Below are 21,184 nucleotides of genomic sequence, written 5' to 3' on the forward strand. Positions count from 1 at the left end.
AAGTGTGCAGATGCCCTACCCAGAAGCCTACGCAGACACCAGGGACTGGGTTGCACAGCCCCCACCAAAAGGCCCTCACAGACAACAGCTATGGAGGTAAGTAGGGCCTACCAGAGGCATGCCTAGATACCATCCCAAATGTGCACAGGCCCAGGCCAGAAGCCTGCCAAGACAGCAGGTCAGCTCAAGGATGCAGAAGGTCACCACTCTAGAGCCCAGGAATTGGGGCACTGGTGAGCAGCACAGAAAAGGCCACTCTGTGACTTTCTGAGAATTGAAGACCACTGAGTGAGCAAAACATTGCCTCAACAAAGGCACACCAGGTGGCATCTGTTGAAATGAGAAGGCACGTAACAAGTTTCAAAATCAGACTTCCAGATCACCTAAGGCAACCCCAGAGGGCAACAAGATGGAACAATTCGATACTCAACCACCTGGACTCCCTGAACTGGCAATAAAAGAGGATCTGGAAAATAAGAAATCAGAAATTATTTCTCAGATAACAACAGAGATTGTGCCCATAGTGCAAGACATAATTGGTAAACCTAGAGAGGACACAGATAAAAAAATAGAGGAGCTGAGAAACATGATGGAATCCCAACATAGGAAAAAAAGGAATCCCTAAAACAGGTCCAAACAGATTTCCAGGAGATTAAAAACCCCATTAAATGTTTACACAGCAGAATGAGCCAATGTGAGGACAGAATTTCAGATATAGAAGATAAGATTGTAACTAGTGACCAGAAAAAGAAAAATTGCTTTAAAATTGTAAGGGAACATGAGAAATCAATCCAGCAGCTGCTAGATGATGCAAAGAAGAATAACATAAAAATGAACGGAGTCACTGAAGAAACAAGAGAGAGTGCAGACCACATAAAACAACTGTTCACAGAAGTAATGGCAGAAAACTTCCCAAGCAGGGGAAAAGAGCTTGACATACAGATAAGTCAGGCATATAGGACTCCAAATAGCCTTGATCAAAAAAAATCTACACATAGGCATATAATAGTTAGGATTCCAGAAACACAACAGAAGAACAAAGTTCTACAAGCAGTTAGAAAAAAGAAACAAATCACATACAAAGGAAAGCCCATCAGAATCACAGCAGACTTCTTAACACAAACCCTCAAGGCAAGAAGAGCTTGGAGTGACATATTCCAAGCCCTAAAGGAAAACAGCCTCCAACCCAGATTGATGTACCCTGCAAAACTATCTTTCTAAATTGATGGATAAATAAGATACTTTCATGACAAAGAGCACCTTAGAAACTTCATGAATACCAAACCAGCACTCCAAAAAATCTTAGATAATATCCTAGGTACAGACAATGAGGATCACAACCCCAGGAAGCAAAGCAGAAAGAATCCATTGGGCACGACAAGAAATTAAGCGCAAAGGGGGAGAATCCAACAAAAAGAAAAAGTCATGACAAGGATAAGTCAATACATATCAGTTATAACCATCAATGTGAATGGTCTCAACTCACCAATCAAAAGAAATAGACTGCCCAAATGGGTCAAGAAGCAAGATCCAACAATATGCCGCATACAAGAAACACACTTAATTCAAAAGGAAACTCATAGACTGAAAGTTAAAGGGTGGAAAACAATACTCCATGTGACAGGAACCCGAAAAAAAGCAGGAGTAGCTCTCCTCTTTGCAGATCAAGTAGATTTCAAACCAACACTGATTAAGAGAGACAAAGAAGGACACTACATCCTTGTAAAGGGAAGAATCCAACAGGAAGAGATGACAATCATAAATATCTATGCACCAAACATTAGTGCACCCAACTATATAAAACAAATACTAATAAACATGAAAAATCAAATATGCACTCATAAAATAGTACTGTAGCACCTCAATATACCACTGTCACAAACAGAGAGATCAGCTAGACAAAAAATAAGCAACAAAATACTAGAACTCAATCCAACTCATGAACAAATGAACTTAACAGATGTTTAAAGAGTGTTCCACCCCACAAAATCAGAAGACACATTCTTTTCAGCTGCACACAGGTCATTCTCCAAAATAGACCACATACTCACTAATAGAACAGGTTGAAGTGCAAAGGAATTGAAGTTATCCTCTGCATATTATCAGACCATAGTGCAATGAAATTGGAGATCAATAGGAAAAGAAACTGCAAGAATTTCATAAACACATGGAAATTGAATAACACACTTCTGAATAACCAATGGGTCACAGAGGAAATTAAAGAAGAAATCAGACAGTTTCTGCAATTACATAACAATGTCAGTACAACATATCAGAATCTATGGGACACAATTAAAGCAGTCTTAGGAGGGAAATTCATAGCAGTGAATACTTACATTAGGAAAACAGAGCAACCTCAATTAAACAACCTGATGCTGAACCTCAAGCCTCTAGAAAAAGAAGAGCATGACAAACCCAAAGCTCATACAAGGGAAGAAATTATAAAGATCAGAGCAGAAATTAGTGCATTGGAGACTAATAGAATGATGCAAAAAATCAATAAAGCAAAGAGTTCTTGGTTCTTTGAAAGAATAAACAAAATTGAAAAACCTTTAGCCAACCTTATCAAAAAAAGGAAAGAAAAGGCCCATGTCCATACAATTAGGAATGAAAAGGGTGCAATTACAATGGAATCCAGCAGAAATCCAGAGGATCATCAATACCTACTTTGAGAACCTATACACCAGTAAGATGGAATGCACAGAAGAAATAGACAGATTCCTAGATATGTATGAATTACCAAAGTTGAATGAAGAAGACTTAAAAATTCTAAACAACCCAGTATCAACCAATGAAATTGAAAACATAATTAAAAACTTACCAACTGGGCCAGGGATTTAGCTTAGTGGTTTTGCTGCCTGCCTTGCAAGTGAAAGGACCCAAGTACGATCCCCAGTACCAAAAAAAAACTTACCAACTAAGAAAAGCCCAGGTCCTGATGGCTTCACAGCTGAATTCTACAAGACATTTAAAGAGGAACTATTGCCACTATTGTTTAAACTCTTCAGTGAAATTGAAAGGGAAGCAATACTCCCAAATTCATTTCTGAAAGCAAGCATCACCTTGATCCCCAAAGCAGAGAAAGACCCAAAAAAGAGAACTATAGGCCAATCTCACTAATGAACATACATGCAAAAACCCTCAATAGAATTCTGGAAAATAGAATAGAATTTCTGGCAAATAGAATGCAGAAGATCATCAAGAAGATCATATATGCTGGCCAAGTTGGATTCATCCCAGGGATGCAGGGATGGTTCAACATACACAAATCAATGAATGTAATACACTATATTAATAGAGTCAAGGACAAAAACCATATGATCGTCTCAATCGATGCAGAAAAGGCATTCAAAAAAATCAACATGCATTCATGATAAAAACCTTACACAAAATTCTGACAAGCTCCACCTCAATCCGATAAAAGCCATCTATGAAAAACCAACAGCCAATATCATACTAAATGGTCAAAACTGAAATCCTTCACACTAAAATCAGGAACAAGACAAGGATGTCCACTATCACCACTCTTGTTCAATATAGTTCTGGAAACATTAGCCACGGCAATTAGACAAGAGAAAGAAATAAAAGGAATAAAGATAGGAAATGAAGAAGTCAAATTGTCATTATTTGCAGATGACATGATACTCTATTTAGAAGATGCCAAGAACTCCACCAAAAGTCTTCTAGACTTAATAACCAAATTCAGTCAAGTAGCTGGTTACAAGGCTAACACACAAAAATCAAGAGCTTTCCTCTACACCAATGACAGACTCACTGAGAGAAATAAGGCAAATAATTCCTTTCACAACAGCATCCAAAAAACTGAAATATCTAGGAATCAACCTAACAAAAGAAATGAAAGACCTCCACTCTGAGAACTATAGCACTCTGAAAAAAAGAGATCGAAGATGATGTCAGAAAATGGAAAGATATCCCTTGTTCCTGGGTAGGAAGAACCAACATGGTGAAAATGGCCATACTTCCAAAATTGCTATATAGATTCAAAGCAATCCCAATTGAAATTCCAGCAGCATACTTCACAGACCTTGAGTAAACAATCCAAAAATTCATTTGGAACAAGAAGAGACGTAGAATAGCAAAAGCAATTCTAGGCAACAGAGACATGGCAGGGGGGTATCACAACCCCCAACTTGAAACTATACTACAAAGGTATTGTGATTAAAAACAGCATGGTACTGGCAAAGGAAAGGACCTGAGGACCAGTGCAACAGATTAGAAGAGGTAGAAACAACTCCAGACACACTCAGCCACCTCATCTTCAACAAAGGAGCCAACCACCCTCCCTGGAGGAAAGATAGCCTCTTTAATAAATGGTGCTGAATAAATTGGGTTTCAACTTGCCAAAGACTACAAGTAGATCTATATCTCTCACCATGCACTAAACTAAAATTGAGGTGGATTAAAGATCTAAATATTAAAACAGAAACACTAAACCAGCTGGACGAGCTGGAAGAGAAGTTAAGTAGAACTCTTGAAGACACTGGTGTAGGAAAAGATTTTCTGAATAAAACCTTAGTTGCACGTGAACTAGCAAAATCACCAAGTGTGATTTCTTCTTATTAAAAAGTTTCTGCACAGCAAGAGAAATCACCAACAATGTGAAGAAACAACCCACAATGTGGGAAAAAATTTTCACCAGCTATTCCTCAGACAAAGGTCTACTATCTAGAAACTATAAAGAACTTAGAAAAAGACCTCCCAAATGTAAACACCCAGTCCGAAAATTGGCATCTGAAATGAACAGATGTTTCTCAAAGAAGTAGAAATAGCAAATAAACATGAAAAAATGTTCGCCATCACTGGTCATTCGAAAGATGCAAATGAAAACTCCCCCTCACCCCAGAAACAATAGCTGCTCTCATGAAATCAACCAATAACAAATGCTGGTGGGGGTGTAGGAAGAAAGGAACCCTTCTCCATTGTTGGTGGGAATGCAGACTGGTGCAACCACTGTGGAAATCAGTATGGAGATACCTCAAAGAACTAGTACTAGAGGTCCCATTTGACCCCGCTCTTCCACTGCTAGGGATCTTCCCCAAAGAATTAAAAGAATCATACCACAGTGATATATGTGCGCCCATGTTCATAGCAGCACAGTTTGTGATAGCTAAAACTTGGGAACAGCCCAAATGTCCATCAAATGGAGAGTGGATAAAGAAAATGCAGTTTTTTATAAAACAGCATACTACTCAGCCATAAACAATGAGAAATTAGAGACATTTATAGCTAAATGGATGCACATTGAGGCCATACTCCTAAGTGAAATGAATAGGACACACATGTATAAATACTGAGTAGTTTCTCTGGTGTGAGAAACTGAAAGTGTAAATAAGGACTAAAAGGTATAATAGATAATGTGAAATAGGAAGAAAAGGAGCAAAGGGGAAAGGGAAGTGGGAGGGTGGGGGAAAGGAAAGAAGGGAATGGAATTAATATGAGAAAATGAAAAAATGGAAACAAAATTTTTGTAAATAGGGAGGGATGGAGGGGTTGAAGGGAGGGCAGGGGAAGGGGGAAAAAATAAGAACCAAGATAGATTATGTAAAGGTGCAAATTTCCAATGATGAATGTCATTATATTGCATACCTAGAATGTACCAATAAAATTAATTTTAAGAAAGAATTACAACTACTATTAACAATAATAATAATAATAATAATAATAGTACCAGTAATAGTAATAAAAAGCTGCAGGAATTCCAATATCATAGCTAAAATATCTAAGCAGGCATTTTGCAAGAGGATATATGCAAATTGTCAGCAAATAAAGTTATTTGAACATATGAATAATTTTGAACATATAAATTCTTTTTTCCCCTTAAGTTTATTGGTACATTTTAGGTATAAATTACAGTTACATTCATCCTTGGGATCTTGTACCATTACATGAGTATCTTGGTTCTTATTTTTTTCCCCTTCCCCTGCCCTCCCTTCACCCTCTCCATCCTTCCCTATTTGCAAAGATTTTGTTTCCATTTTTTTCCTTTTCTCATATTTTTCTTTTCCCTTTTTTTCTTTCCCCTACCCCTCCCACTTCCCCTGCACCTTTAGACCTTTTCCTCCTGTTACACAATATCAATTATACATTTTTTAAATTACAATATCAAGATCTAGGAGACATTACCACAGATTTTACAGAATTTAAAAGAATATAGAAAGCATATTTCAAAAATCTGTTTTGAAATAAATTTGACAACTTCTAAGAAGTACCTTGGAAGACAAATTAATGAAACTAACTCTGCAGGAAATATAAAATTTGAACAGCACCTATTAAAGAAAGTATATTCCTAGCTTGAAAACCTACCTATATGACAACAGCAAGCTCATATACATTGTAACTGATAAATTATATCAAACAATTAAAGCAGAAAAAAGAAGGAACACTTCTCCCCTCATTTTAGGAACTCAGCATTGTTCTAATCCTAAAACTGGATAAAGATAATAAAAGAAAAAACTATGAACATAGATAGAAATTTTTTTAACATACAAACTATTAGAAGTCAGATCTGGCAGGATGTAGAAAGTGGTTTTGTTATAGGGATGGCAGTGTTGGTTCCCAAAAGTCATCATTTTAACAGGGGAAAGAAAAAAGCTATATGATCCTGTCACTAGTTGGAGAAAAAGTATTGGACTAAATTCTACAGCTGTTGAACATACAAATTAAACCCACAATAATATAAATTTCATATCTACCAGAATTACAAAAATTTAAAACACTAACAAAGCTAGTTGTGGTGGTGCAGGCATACAATCCCAGCTCTCTGGAGGCTGAGGCAGGAGAATTGCAAGTTCAAGATCAGCCGGGGCAACTTAGAGAGTTAACGAGTCCCTGCCTCAAAATAAAAAAATAAAAAAGGGGCTGAGGCTGTAACCCAGAGCAAAGGCCCTGGATTCAAATCCCAGTAGCCCCCACCCACCCACACACACACACGTATACACACACACAAATACACAAAAAAAAAACCTCACAACAATGTAACTATGCACACTGCTGGTAGAATTGAAAATTAGTACAACCTCTCTGGAAAGCAATCTTGTCTAATAAAATTGACAGTGTAGGACCTGAGATTTAGCTCAGTGGTTTTGCTGCCTGCTACCCAAGCACAAGGACCCGAGTTCGATCCCCGGCACCAAAACAAACAAACAAACAAACAAAATTGACAATATGTTCTTGTATGCTATATTCATTCGTTCATTCACTTGGTCATTTTCTCATTCAACATATGAATATTGATATTCTGCCTGCCATATATTGAGCATTTTTTTCTGAAACAGCAAGAAATATAAGAATGAAGACAGCCCAGGATTTAGCTCAGTGGCACTACACCTGCCTGGCAAGTGCAAGGTCCTGAGTTCAATTCCCAGTACCAAAAAGACAGACAGACAGAAAGAAAGAAAGAAAGAAAGAAAGAAAGAAAGAAAGAAAGAAAGAAAAAAAAGACAAAATTCATGGCTAATGATTAGGCCAAAAGAGTCGGGAGACGAGAGACACATGACAAGCCGTGTAAGAGCCAGAGAAATCTTCACAGAGGACTAAGGAGCTGAGCCAGTCCTTCAAAGGTGGATAGACTTTAGACAGAGTCAAGACAAAAAATGAGAGTGGGTATTGTGTGCCCATGCATTCAGTCTCATAAGACCAGAGGAAATTTGGAGAAATAAGAAAAAAAAAATTTTAATTCAAAAGCATTGCAGAGAAGTTTAGAATTAAAGGAGTAGAGCAATAGGGCTGAATTGTGGCTTTTTACACATGGAAGATGTCTAGGCATACCCGTAATTACTTTTACTCTTCATTTCTTAGAGCTGACAAGTATTCATTGCATATCTATTTTAAGAGTCAGGTAGGGTGGTTAGGAGTATGTATTTCAGAACAGGCCACCCAGGTTTGAATCTGCCTCAACCACTCACTAACCGTAAGTGACCAGGCAACTTCCTCACATGGAAAATGGGCTGATAACTATATGACCTCAAAAAAATCTTTTGGAAAGCTAAATACAACTGGAGTTTCTATCCCAAGATAAACACTATATAATTAATAATACTGATAATAAATATTTATTCTATATTATTACTGTAAACATTGTAGTAGATGTAAATTTTTTAAGTCCCTGCCCTTAAAAACTTTGTAATTTACTTGGGGGTATGTAATTGCTAAGAGTTACCTCTCAAATATATGGTAAAAAGTACTTAATACTATGAAACAATGCAGTAGACCCTCGAGTTATGACCACCCTGCCATACAAAGAATTTGGGTTACAACCGGGATTTTAGTTTTGATTTATGAACAAAGTCTTGAGTTATGACCCAAATGCTTGCCACTTGTGCTTCCAGATGGTCTCAGATACAAATTTAACCCTTAAAGAGTTCTAGAAGGAACATTACAATATCCTTTCCTGTCCAGGGTTAATTGAGAAATCCTGGGCCAATGTCTTTCTAAGGACACTGAGATCTGCCTGTGTACAGGAGAGAGACTTTGAAGGCTGTGTAGAGGAGCTTGAGTCTTCATTGACCAACCTGAGTTACAATCAGTCCTCGCAAATGAATTGAGTTCATAAGTCAAGGGTCCACTGCAGATTGCTAAGAGAAAATAGAAAGGAAAGTACAATTCAAAAGAATAAAATACATAACTCCAAAAATCTTTCTATGAAAGTAGATATGATTCCTGAAATTCTAGAGAATACCAGCAGCTATTTCTGAGTAGTAGGATTCCAAGTAATTTTAATACACACTAATGAAGTCTACGTCAAAAGAGAGGCCGTAAGTGTAATGGATTCCTGTGCTTCAGGATCATGCAGAAGTGGTGAGCTGTATCAGCTAACTCTGTTGTCTGTACAACCTCGAGACAGTTCTTGTTCTTTTCTTTTAAAAAAAAAATTTCTAGCTTCTGAATCTTCATCTATAAAATGGATGAGTAGCTGGCACATAATAGATGTTTTACACAATGTAGTTATTTCTGAAAGGAACTGTTTCCTTCATAACATTCATTGTAACAGGTAACCACAATATCACCATAAGGCTCTGTCCAGGCCACTGGCTCTCCAGTGTAGCCAGTGAAAAAATTGTGACTGTGAAGATTTCACATATTTTTAAACCCACAATGATGTTCATAGTGGTAGAAAAGTATAATTGCTTCTTTATTCATTTGACAAGAATTCATGTTGAATACATCATCTGAATTTGTTGTGCTTATTGCTGGGTGGTAGACTTAGTAGACATCTTGCTTGTTACAAGTATAAAATTAATATTGCTGTTTCATTAATCAACTTATTCATTTACCAACTGTTAATGAATTCTGTTCTCTGTAATGAGCAATGAGTAGGAAATCAGTTCATTCCCAACCCATTTCTTCTAGCCTCTTACAGAGATGACATTTGGTTCCGCTTGTGGTTTCAAAAGGAGACCTAAAATTATATTTGCCTTTGACTATAAATAGCACAGGAATAAGTGTAGGTCAAACAAATTCCCACCGATCAAATCCTAGCAGCTCCTCTGCGACATTTCAATCCTTTCATTCTGTTTTTGAGCTATTTGAGTTGAGGTATTTTAGGTTTGCTTATTTTAAAAGCCAAGCTCAGACACTGTATCTGATTTTGTAACAGTCTCTAGCAACACTGAAAGTTAAAGAAAAGCTTTAATTTAATCCAAATGGCCCATATTTAATAAATGTTTTAATGTCAGATAACTAAAATGTGTATGGAATAATATAGATTCTTTTTCTTCACAGAGGTTTTTCAGACAATATCTATTTCTAAAACCATACAAAAATAGATTCAAGAAATGTTCCCTTTATGAGAAGCTTACCACTCATCTACCAAGATTTTCTTCATGGAGTTATAAGGCCCAAAAGTTTTAAACAATGTAAATATATAATAAGAAGATTTATTTTTAAAACTATTACATTTATACCAAGTGGAATGCTACATATCCATTGAAAATATGATGGGTGAGCATTTAATGACATGGAAAGTCCTATAAGATAAATTGTTATGAAAACTCAGACCACAAAATATTACCTATGGGATATTTCAACCCAATATTTTGACCCTGCTATTTTTGTTTCTGACAAAATATTTCATTGCATTAGCTTTTTTCCATTTAAGTTGTAAAACTGTAATTTTATTCATGAATAAGTCTTTGTCATATTGACTTTTTTCGATCCCTTTCTATCCTTGTGAGTTTTCTTTGTGGCTATTTTCACCAAGTTCAATATTCCTGGTAAGATTTCTTAGATCTAAACATTGTGAAGTAGATCTATTCTTTAGCTTTTATTCAATAACAAATTTTGTCTTGTGCAATTTCAGACAATGTCAGTTTTATTTCGTGAAATTATTCATACCAGTAATATGTAGTGAAAATATGATATCTATTTCTTAGTGAATCCATGTGAAAATAATAAGCACTTTAACAGAGAAAGAGAAAGAGAAAACATTAAAGGAGAGAGACATAATGGGTGAATGGAAGAAAAGAAAGTGAGAATGAAGAAGAAAGACAAATATATGAAGAAACAGGCAAACATATCTGAGTGTGTTCAAAAAAATAGGATCAAAATGGTGGTTAGCAGAGGTTAGAGAGAGTAGAGAGGGAAGACACAGGGATGTTTGATTAACAGGTACTAAGTTATAGTTCGATAGGAGCAAGAAGTTTTAGTGTTTCATTGCATACTAAAGTAATTACATAACAGAGATGGTTCCTATTTTTTAAACACTAGAATGTTGTTACCATAAACAAATTATAAATGTTTGAGAACAATTCACCCTGATTTGAACATTAAACATAGTATACATGTATCAAAACATCACTTACTACTCCAGGTATATATGCAAATTTTATGTATCAGTTGAAAAGAAAAAAGAGGAAAACAAAAGAGTGGGGCATAGTGATACACATTTGTAATTCCAGCCACTCAGGAGGCTAAGGCAGGAGAATCTTAAATTCAAGCCCAGCCTAGTCAACTTAGGATGACCTTTTTTCAAAATAAAACAAAAAGGCCTGGGGATGTAGCTCAGTGTTTCCTGGATTCAATGCCCAGTACCACAATAAATAAACCACAATCCAAAGTGGTATGTAGGACAGTACTAAAATGTAACTTAATTGTGTTAACCCTTCAATCTTAAGCATGCTACTGCTTTCCCTGAAGATAAATTCCTGAAAGGCGTCACTAGAACCTTTGTGGTCTCTCACTTTTGATCTCCCTGGGTACTGACCTAAGTCAGAAAAACAATGAATTCAACACACAGTCTGTGGTTGTTTATAGGCAGAATTGGGTATTTTAACATCAGGATGTTTGTGGTTGGCAGAGGTTCTGATGGATACCCAGCATCCTATCTCTCAACACAGCATACAAGATCATGATAGTGATAAAACGATGTTGGTTTGGAAGTAAGGTCAAGGGCATGGAGGGGAAGTAGAGGCCAGGAAGAAGAGTACAATGAGGCAGAGCAGGCGAGAGCAAGGGTGAAATCCCCCAACTCGTGTGCTGTATTTATTTTGTGGGCCACTCTGAGACCATGCCAGGCCATTTGTCTCCAGTACTCATACATTTAGCTTTATTGCCTTTATGGTTTATATGAAGATGTTGCACTCATAGGTGGGGCTCTTGGAGGGTGATTGGATTCTAGGGGTTTATGACTGACTTGCTTTTGGGAAGTGGAATCTGGTCAGAAGAGGTGGGTCCCTGGGACTATGTCTCTATCCTCTGTCCCACTACTCCCTTGCTCTCTCTCTCTCTCTCTCTCTCTCTCTCTCTCTCTCTCTGCCATGCCACTTTGCCAAGCCACTCTGCCTTGGAGCCAGCTGACTATGGACTGAAACCTCTACAACTGTAAGCCAAAATAAACCTTTCTTCCTTTTAATTGTAGGTGTTGAGTATTGTGTCTCAGGAATGAGAAAGAAACTAAGGCAGATTTTGGTACCAGAGAAGTAGGGCCATTGCTGTGATGCTACTTGATCATGTGGTTTAGAAACCTTTGGAACTGGCTTGCAGAAGGACTTTGGAAAGGCTTAGAGATGCTAGCTGGAGAAGCAGTTCTGGAATACTGTGAGCCAAGCTTGATGGGAGATTCTAGTCAGAGCTCAGAAGATCAGAACACTGATAGAAATGCAGCCAGAAAAGACAAGGCTGAGAAAGTTTCATTTGAAAAGAAAGACTCTATTGGCCGTTGGACTCCAGACCATGTGTGCTATGATCTAGCAGAAAATTTGTTTACATTTTTTCATGTTTTAATTTTGCAGGAGACTGAGATTAAGAGTGTCAGACTAATTAATCTGGCAGAGGAAATTTCAAGGCAGCCTAATATTGAGGTTGTAGAATGGGTACGGGGGGGGGGCTTTTAGCCAGATCTATATTGAGAACCAAGAGCAAATGGCACAGTTGAGTGATCTTAAAAGTTTTGACTTTGGTCCAAAAGGAAAGTTTAGTAAAGTTGGAACTGTGACGACAGAGCACAGGAGAGCTTGGTTGCTAAAAAGATTAGCATTGTTTAAAATCCATGAATATTCTGGTTTCTCTTCAGATCACAAAAATTTTTCACCTTTTAAAAAGCCACATAGTTTGGAACAGTATAATAGGAAAAATATCTTGAGGGACTGTGAAGAAATAAGGCTTGTGCAGGCTCAAAATTGAAACAGTGGAAGATTTTGCTTTGTGAAGAGAGCTCCAGGGCACCACCCTCCAGAATGGCAGTGGCCTAGGGAATGGAAATTGATTCCTCAGCCATCCGGGCACTTAGAGGCTTTTGCAACCACCAGCAAGATGCAAAAAAGCTCAGCTACTGCTCCGGAAGGCAGAAGACCATGGTGTCACGCACATGGTGCTGGTTTTACAAGCATGCAGATTGCAAGAGTTGTCGGGGGAGGCTTCCACCCAGATTCAGAAAAAGGCCTAAGAGGCCAGACAGTATGCCCCTGACAGGGAAGTTTATAAAGCTGTTAGGGCAAAGCCAATGCAGTGGAGACCCTAGGATGCTGGAAAAGCCAGGACTGTGGAACATCTGAAGAAATCTGCAATGAGTGAGCAAAGCCAGAAAAGCCATGATGGCTGTAACCACCACCAACAATGCTATAGAGGTGGGGTCTCCCAAGCCCCTTGGAGTTCATATCTTGCCACAGGTTGCCCAGATGCTGGACATGGAACTATGGGGTTTCATGTTTGCCCTGCTGGATTTCATTCTTGCTTTGGTCCCATTATTTACTATTCTTGTATTTCTCCCTTTGGAATGGGAATGTTTACTCTGTGCCTTTGTATGTCAACAGTGTTTATCTTTCTTTTCATTTTTATGTGGGTTCACAGCTACAAGTTTGCCTTAAATCTCAGAGGAAACTTTGGACTGGAACTTTCCAGGAGTGCTGAAACTGTTAGGACTTCAGCAACTCTTAGAGGTGGACTAAATCTATTTTGCATAAGTGATGTTCATGAGTCTTTTGGGGGCCTTAAATTGTGGTCAGCCTGAACTTACTCACCGAACAGAAAGAGATCATTATGGATGGAGCATCATGGTCAAAAGAGAAGAATGGTAGAAGTGCTGTCTGGGCCTCACAGAGTAATGACAAATTAGATTAGTATGAGACTGATAAGTAATACTCCCATGAGATAAGTGTTATGAGAAAGATAAGTAAAGACAACTAGCTATTGGACATACAGGCACCTAACCTGGACTAGGAAAAGTGATACTGACTTTGAGCACTAAAGGATGAGAGAAAACAACTAGAACTGCAAATTGAAGCCAGAGTCTAGAGTCTGAAGCCAGGTAGTGGTGAGAAATGAGCCTTCATACATAGGTAAGGCCCAAATCACAGACTCCAAGAAGTCAAAACCTATTAACTTTTTAACTGAATAAATCAAAACAATAAACACAGGTACAAAATATAACAAAGATGTAAACACCTAAGAAAGTGTCTGCTGTTCTAAACAATGAAACCCCCTACCTTATGTCTACTCTTCCACTCCCAGGGTGGGGAAGTATTAAGAAAGAAGACACTGTTCTTTGCCAAGCTCAGTTACAAGACTCAGTCATTGTCTGGAAGGGTCTAACTTCTATTGTATATCATCAAATGAAAGTCATTGAACCCTCATTGCTCAACAGCTATTCCAGTGTCTCTCTTCCTCAGTGCCTTTGTCTGAAGGAGGATATGTATCACAGCACTGTCAAACTCAGAAGTAGCCAAATGGCTTGCATTAGCCAATGAAATGTGCTCAGAAATTACGTGGGTCACCGCCACACAGACGCTTTTAGAGTGAGCAAGTGGCTTGCCATGTCTGTTTTCCTTCTCCTACAGTGACTGAGTGTTCCCTATAGAGGTTACTCCATTAGATGACAGGGAGTGAGGAGACAGCCAAGCTGGAAAGGATGTGCTGCAGAAGATAAATCAATCTCCAAGATACTGAGACTTGAGGGCTATTTATTCCTGGACCATAAACTAAACTAGCCTCTCTTTACTAATAGATTCATGAATGCAGACTTCTAGGTTAAAAGGGGTGAGGCAAGAGACACTAAGACATACTGCGTACCTGGAACTCTTTGTCATGTGAGTACCTGGGATTTACCTCACTGCACAGTTTCCCCCACAGATTTCACACCACAAGTGTAGAAATGAAGCACATTAATTTTCCATTTTTACTCCCTCCTTGCTCGTGACCAAACAATTCAGTGCTAATGACTAACTACTCCAAAAAAAAAAAGAAAAAAAAGAATGTGACATGGGATGTAGGCAGCCTGTCCGTGTGCAGTTTTCACAGCCCACAGCTATAAATAATACCATTAGGAAAGCACACATTGCCTTAGATGAAAGGCACAGAGAAAAGTATTTTCTCTATAGTTTAGCAACACATTCAGATTTCATGTCTCAAGGTAAAAATAGGCTTAACAAATGAATTAAATTTGGAAGCTGAGCCGAAGTGAAGAACACTAGCATTAGGAAGCGTGCCGTAGGAGGAAACAGAGACTTATAAGGAGATGTATTTGCTCTGCTGATGAGCAGGATAGAAGGGTGGAAAAAGGGATTTTCCTAAGAAATAAAAATAATCGCCAAGAGTCTGAAACTTCACATATCATTCTTATGAAATCGATAACTGAAAGGAACTCTGGAAATCACACAGGCTTCAGGAGACTATAAAATAAATCTCAACACATAGGATTTCCCTTTGTGTGCTTTCAACATCGAGGGCAAAAATCCAAAGAAAATAAATATCAAAGTATGCTTAAAAATACATACATTTCCAATTCAGTAACTCATATTTTGACTTTTAGATTGTTACCTTTTTAAATTTCTCTAAAACTCACTCGTTTCTATTATGTAATTTTCAGTGCTATTTTTAACAGCTCTGCTACATGAGCAAATGAAATGTAAAGAGATGCTATAATTGCTAAAAGACAAAAATACTCCAACAGCCCATCAGCTTTCTCAATGTTGCAGTCTAAGGGAAGTAAGACTTTCCACTCTACACCATATTAGAACAACAAAAAAACCTAAATTACCTCCTTATAACAAAATATATGCTCTTTATATTAAAGTATAAATTATATCTAGCATTAGATTTAGTTCCTCATTTAGTTCCTGTAACAGTAGATTTAGTTCCTCAAGGGTAGGAATTATTTCTTGCTCTTCTTTATCTATCAGGACCTAATTAGTACAGTCCCTAACACCAAACAGAAGGGTAATACACCTTTTTTTTTGGTACCGGGGATTGAACTCGGGTCCTTGCGCTTGCAAGGCAGGCAGCGGAACCACTGAGCTAAATCCCCAGCCTTTAATGCACCTTTTTTTTTTTCTTCGCTTTATTAAATTCTTTTATTGGTACATTGTAGTTATACAACACAATTACATTTCTCATTGGGAATTGTACCTTTACATAATGCATCTTGGTTCTTATTTTTTCCCCATTTCTAGTCCTCCCTTCACCCCCTCCACCCTTCCCTATTTACAAAGACTTTATTTCCATTCTTTCCATTTCTCATCATTTTTCCTTTCCCTTCTTTCCTTTCCCCTGCCCCTCCCACTACCCCTACCCCTTTGGACATTCTCTTCCTATTTTACATTTTCGATTATTCATTCTAATCATTGGTACACTTTAGGTATACAATATACTGACATTCATCCTTGGAAATTTGCACCTTTACATAATCTCTCTTGGTTCTTATTTTTCACCCTTGCCCAGCCCTCCCTTCAACCCCTCCATTCCTCCCTATTTACAAAGATTTTCTTCCTATTTTTCCATTTTCTCATATTAATCCTATTCCCTTCTATCCTTTCCCCTACCCCTCCAACTTACTTCCCCTTTGCCCCTTTTCTTCCTATTTCACATTACCTATTATACATTTAGTCCTTATTTACACTTTCAGTTTCTCACACCAGAGAAACTATTCGGTATTTACACATCTGTGTCCTATTTATTTCACTTAAGAGTATGGCCTCAATGTGCATCCACCTAGCTATAAATGTCTCTAATTTCTCATTTTTTATGGCTGAGTACTACTCCATTTTATTAAAAACCCACATTTTCTTTATCCAGTCTCCAGTTGATGGGCATTTGGGCTGTTTCAAAGTTTTAGCTATCACAAACTGTGCTGCTGTGAACATGAGAGCACATATATCACTGTGGTATGATTCTTTTAATTCTTTGGGGAAGATTCCCAGCAGTGGAATAGTGGGGTCAAATGGGACTTCCAGTCCTAGTTCTTTGAGGTATCTCCATACTGATTACCACAGAGCTTGCACCAGTCTACACTTCCACTAGCAGTGGAGCAGGGTTCCTCTTTCCCCACAGCCCAGTCAGCATTTGTTATTGGTTGATTTCATGATAGCAGCCATTCTTTCTGGAGTGAAGTGGAATCTCAGCCTTGTTTTCATTTGCATCTCTCGAATGACCAGTGATGTTGAACATTTTTTCATGTATTTATTTGCTATTTCTACTTCTTTGTCTGAGAAATGTCTGTCCATTTCAGGTGCCCATTTTCAGATTGGGTCTTTAAATTTGGGAGGTCTGATCTTTTGAAGTTCTTTATAGATTCGAGATAGTACACCTTTGTCTGAGGAAGAGGAGGTGAAGATTTTTTTCCCACACTGTGGGTTGTCTCTTCACACTGCTGGTGGTTTCTCTTGCTGTGCAGAAGCCTTTTAATAAGAAGAGATCCCACTTGTTGATTGTTTGTGCTAGTTCACGGGCAACTGAGGTTTTGTTCATAAAGTCTTTTCCTACACCAATGTCTTCAAGGGTTCTACCTAACCTCTGTTCCAACTGGTTCAGAGTTTCTATTTTAATATTTAGATCTTTAATCTATTTTGATTTTAGTTTAGTGCATGGTGAGAGATACAGGTCTAGTTTTAATCTTTGGCAAATTGAAACCCAATTTATTCAGCACCATTTATTAAAGAGGCTATCTTTCCTCCAGGGAGGGTGCTTGGCTCCTTTATCAAAAATGAGATGGCTGAGTGTGTCTGGCATTGTTTCTGCATCTTCTAATCTGTTCCACCAGTCCTCAGGTCTGTTTCTTTGCCAATACCATGCTGTTTTTATCACAGTAGCTTTGTAGTAGAGTTGCAGGTTGGGGATTGTGAGACCCCCCTGTCATGTCTCTGTTACCTAGAATTGCTTTTGCTCTTCTGGGTCTCTTCTTGTTCCAAATGAATTTTTGGATTGTTTTCTCAAGGTCCATGAAGTATGCTGCTGGGATCTCAATTGGAATTGCATTAAATCTATATAGCAGTTTTGGAAGTATGGCCATTTTCACTATATTAATCCTTCCTACCCAGGAGCAGGGGATGTCTGTCCATTTTCTGATATCATCTTCAATCTCTCTTTTCAGAGTGTCATAGTTTTCAGAGAAGAGGTCTTTGATTTCTTTCATTAGGATGATTCCTAGGTATTTCAGTTTTTTGGATGCTATTGTGAAAGGAATTATTTGCCCTATTTCTCTCTCAGTGAGTCTGTTGTTCGTGTAGAGGAAAGCTATTGATTTTTGTGTGCTGACCTTGTAACCAGCTGCTTGACTGAATTTGGTTATTAAGTCTAGAAGACTTTTGGTGGAGTTCTTGGGGTCTTCTATATAGAGTATCACGTCATCTGCAAATAATGACAAGTTGACTTCTTCATTACCTATCTTTATTCCTTTTATTTTTCTCGTCTAATTGCTGTGGCTAATGTTTCCAGAACTATATTGAACAAGAGTGGTGATAGTGGACATCCTTGTCTTGTTCCTGATTTTAGTGTGAAGGATTTCAGTTTTTGAAACTGAAAGCCAATATCATTTAGTATGATATTGGCTGTTGGATTTTCATAGATGGCTTCTATCAGTTTGAGGTAGAGACCATCTATTCCAATTTTTTGTAGGGTTTTTATCATAAATGCATGTTGGATTTTGTCAAATGCTTTCTCTGCATCTATGGAGATAATCACATGGTTTTTATCCTTGGCTCTATTGATATAGTGTATTACATTGATTGATTTTCATATATTGAACCATCCCTGCATCCCTGGGATGAATCCCACTTGGCCAGCGTATATGATCTTCTGCATTCTGTTTGCCATTATCTTACTAAGGATTTTTGCATCTATGTTCATTAGTGAGATTGGTCTATAGTTCTCTTTCTCAGTTGGGTCTTTCTCTGCTTTGGGGATCAAGGTGACGCTTGCTTCCAGAAATGAATTTGGGAGTACTGCTTCCCTTTCAATTTCATTGAAGAGTTTAAACAGTAATGGCAGCAGTTCCTCTCTAAATGTCTTGTAGAATTCACCAGTGAAGCCACCAAGGCCTGGGCTTTTCTTAGTTGATAAGTTTTTAATTACATTTTCAATTTCATTGGTTGATATTGGGTTGTTCAGAATTTTTAGGTCTGCTTCGTTCAACTTTGGTAATTCATATGTATCTAGGAATCTGTCCATTTCTTCTGTGTTGTCCATCTTATTGGTGTATAGGTTCTGGAAGTAGGTATTGATGATCCTCTGGATTTCTGCTGGGTCTGTTGTACTTTCACCCTTTTCATTCCTAATTGCATGGATTTGGGCCTTTTCTTTCCTTTTTCTCACAAGGTTGGCTAAAGGTTTGTCAATTTTGTTGATTCTTTCAAAGAACCAACTCTTGGCTTCATTGATTTTTTTGTATCATTCTCTTAGTCTCCATTGCATTGATTTCTCCTCTGATCTTTATAATTTCCTCCCTTGTATGAGCTTTGGGGTTGTCCTGCTCTTCTTTTTCTAGAAGCTTGAGGTTCAGCATCAGGCTGTTTAATTGGGCTCATTCTGTTTTCCTAACATGCGTATTCACTGCTATGAATTTCCCTCGTAAGACTGCTTTCATTGTGTCCCATAGATTCCGATATGTTGTATTGTCATTGTCATGTAATTGAAGGAACTGTCTGATTTCTTCTTTAATCTCCTCTGTGACCCATTGGTTATTCAGAAGTGTGTTGTTCAATTTCCATGTGTTTATGAAATTTTTTGAGTTTCTTTTGCTATGGATCTCCAATTTCATCGCACTATGGTCTGATAATATACAGGGGATAACTTCAATTCCTTTACACTTACTTAAACATGTTCTATGTGTGAGTATGTGGTCTATTTTTGAGAATGACCCATGTGCAGCTGAGAAGAATGTGTATTCTGATTTTGTGGGGTGGAAGACTCTGTAAACATCTGTTAAATTCATTTCTTTAAGAGTTCGATTGTTTTCGAGTATTTCATTACTTATTTTTAGTCTAGTTGATCTATCTATTTGTTACAGTGGGGTGTTGAGGTCCCCCACTACAATTGTATTAGTGCATATATGACTTTTCATGTCCATTAGTATTTGTTTTATATAGTTAGGTGCACTAGTGTTTGGTGCATAGATATTTATGATTGTCATCTCTTTATCTTGGATTCTTCCATTTATAAGGATGTAGTGTCCTTCTTCATCTCTCTTAATCAGTGTTGGTTTGAAATCTACTTGATCTGCCAAGAGGATAGCTACTCCTGCTTTTTTTGGGGTTCCTGTCATATGCAGTATTGTTTTCCACCCTTTAACTTTCAGTCTATGAGTTTCCTTTTGAATTAAGTGTGTTTCTTGTATGCAGCATATTGTTGGATTTTGCTTCTTGACCCATTCTGCCAGTCTATTTCTTTTGATTGGTGAATTGAGACCATTAACATTGATGGTTATAACTGAAACATATTGACTTGTCATTGCCATGACTTTTTCTTTTTGTTGGGTTCTCCCCCTTTCCATTTAATTTCTTGTCATGCCAGATGGGTTCATTCTGCTTTGCTTCCTGGGGTTGTGATCCTCAATGTCTGTTCCTAGGCTATTGTGTAAAATTCTTTGGAGTGCTGGTTTGGTATTCAAGAAGTTCCTAAGGTGCTCTTTGTCATGAAAGTATCTTATTTCTCCATCCATTTTGAAAGATAGTTTTGCAGGGTACATCAATCTGGGTTGGAGGTTGTTTTCTTTTAGGGCTTGGAATATGTCACTCCAAGCTCTTCTTGCCTTGATGGTTTGTGTTGAGAAGTCTGCTGTGATTCTGATGGGCTTTCCTTTGTATGTGATTTGTTTCTTTTCTCTGACTGCTTGGAGAATTTTGTTCTTCTGTTGTGTTTCTGGAATCTTAACAATTATATGCCTATGTGTAGATTTTTTTTTATCAAAGCTATTTGGAGTCCTATATGCCTCACTTGTCTGTATGTCAAGTTCTTTCCCCCTGCTTGAGAAGTTTTCTGCCATTATTTCTGTGAAGAGATTTTTTTATGTCATCTCCACTCTCTCCTGTTTCTTCATTAAGCCAAATCAGTCTTATGTTATTCTTCTTTGCATCATCTAGCAGCTGCTGGATTGATTTCTCATGTTCCCTTATAATTTTGAAGCCATTTTTCTTTTCCTGATCATTAATTGCAATCTTATCTTCTATATCTGAAAGTCTGTCCTCACATTGGCTCATTCTGCTGTGTAGACTTTCAATGGAGTTTTTCATGTCCTGGAAATCTATTTGCATCTGTTTTATGGATTCCATTTGTTTCCTATGTTGGGATTCCATCATGTTCCTCAGCTCCTCTCTAGATGTATTAATCATGTCTTGCACTAGGGGCACAATTTCTCCTGTTATCTGAGAAATTATTTCTGATTTCATTTTTTTTCCAGATCCCCTTTTGTTGCCAGTTCAGTGGGTCCAGGTGGTTGAGTATCAGAGTGTTTCATCTCATT

The sequence above is a fragment of the Heterocephalus glaber genome, unplaced genomic scaffold (assembly GCF_053883595.1).
Source record: "Heterocephalus glaber isolate CG9 unplaced genomic scaffold, H.glaber_assembly_v1.0 deba00001572, whole genome shotgun sequence".
Classification (NCBI taxonomy): domain Eukaryota; kingdom Metazoa; phylum Chordata; class Mammalia; order Rodentia; family Bathyergidae; genus Heterocephalus; species Heterocephalus glaber.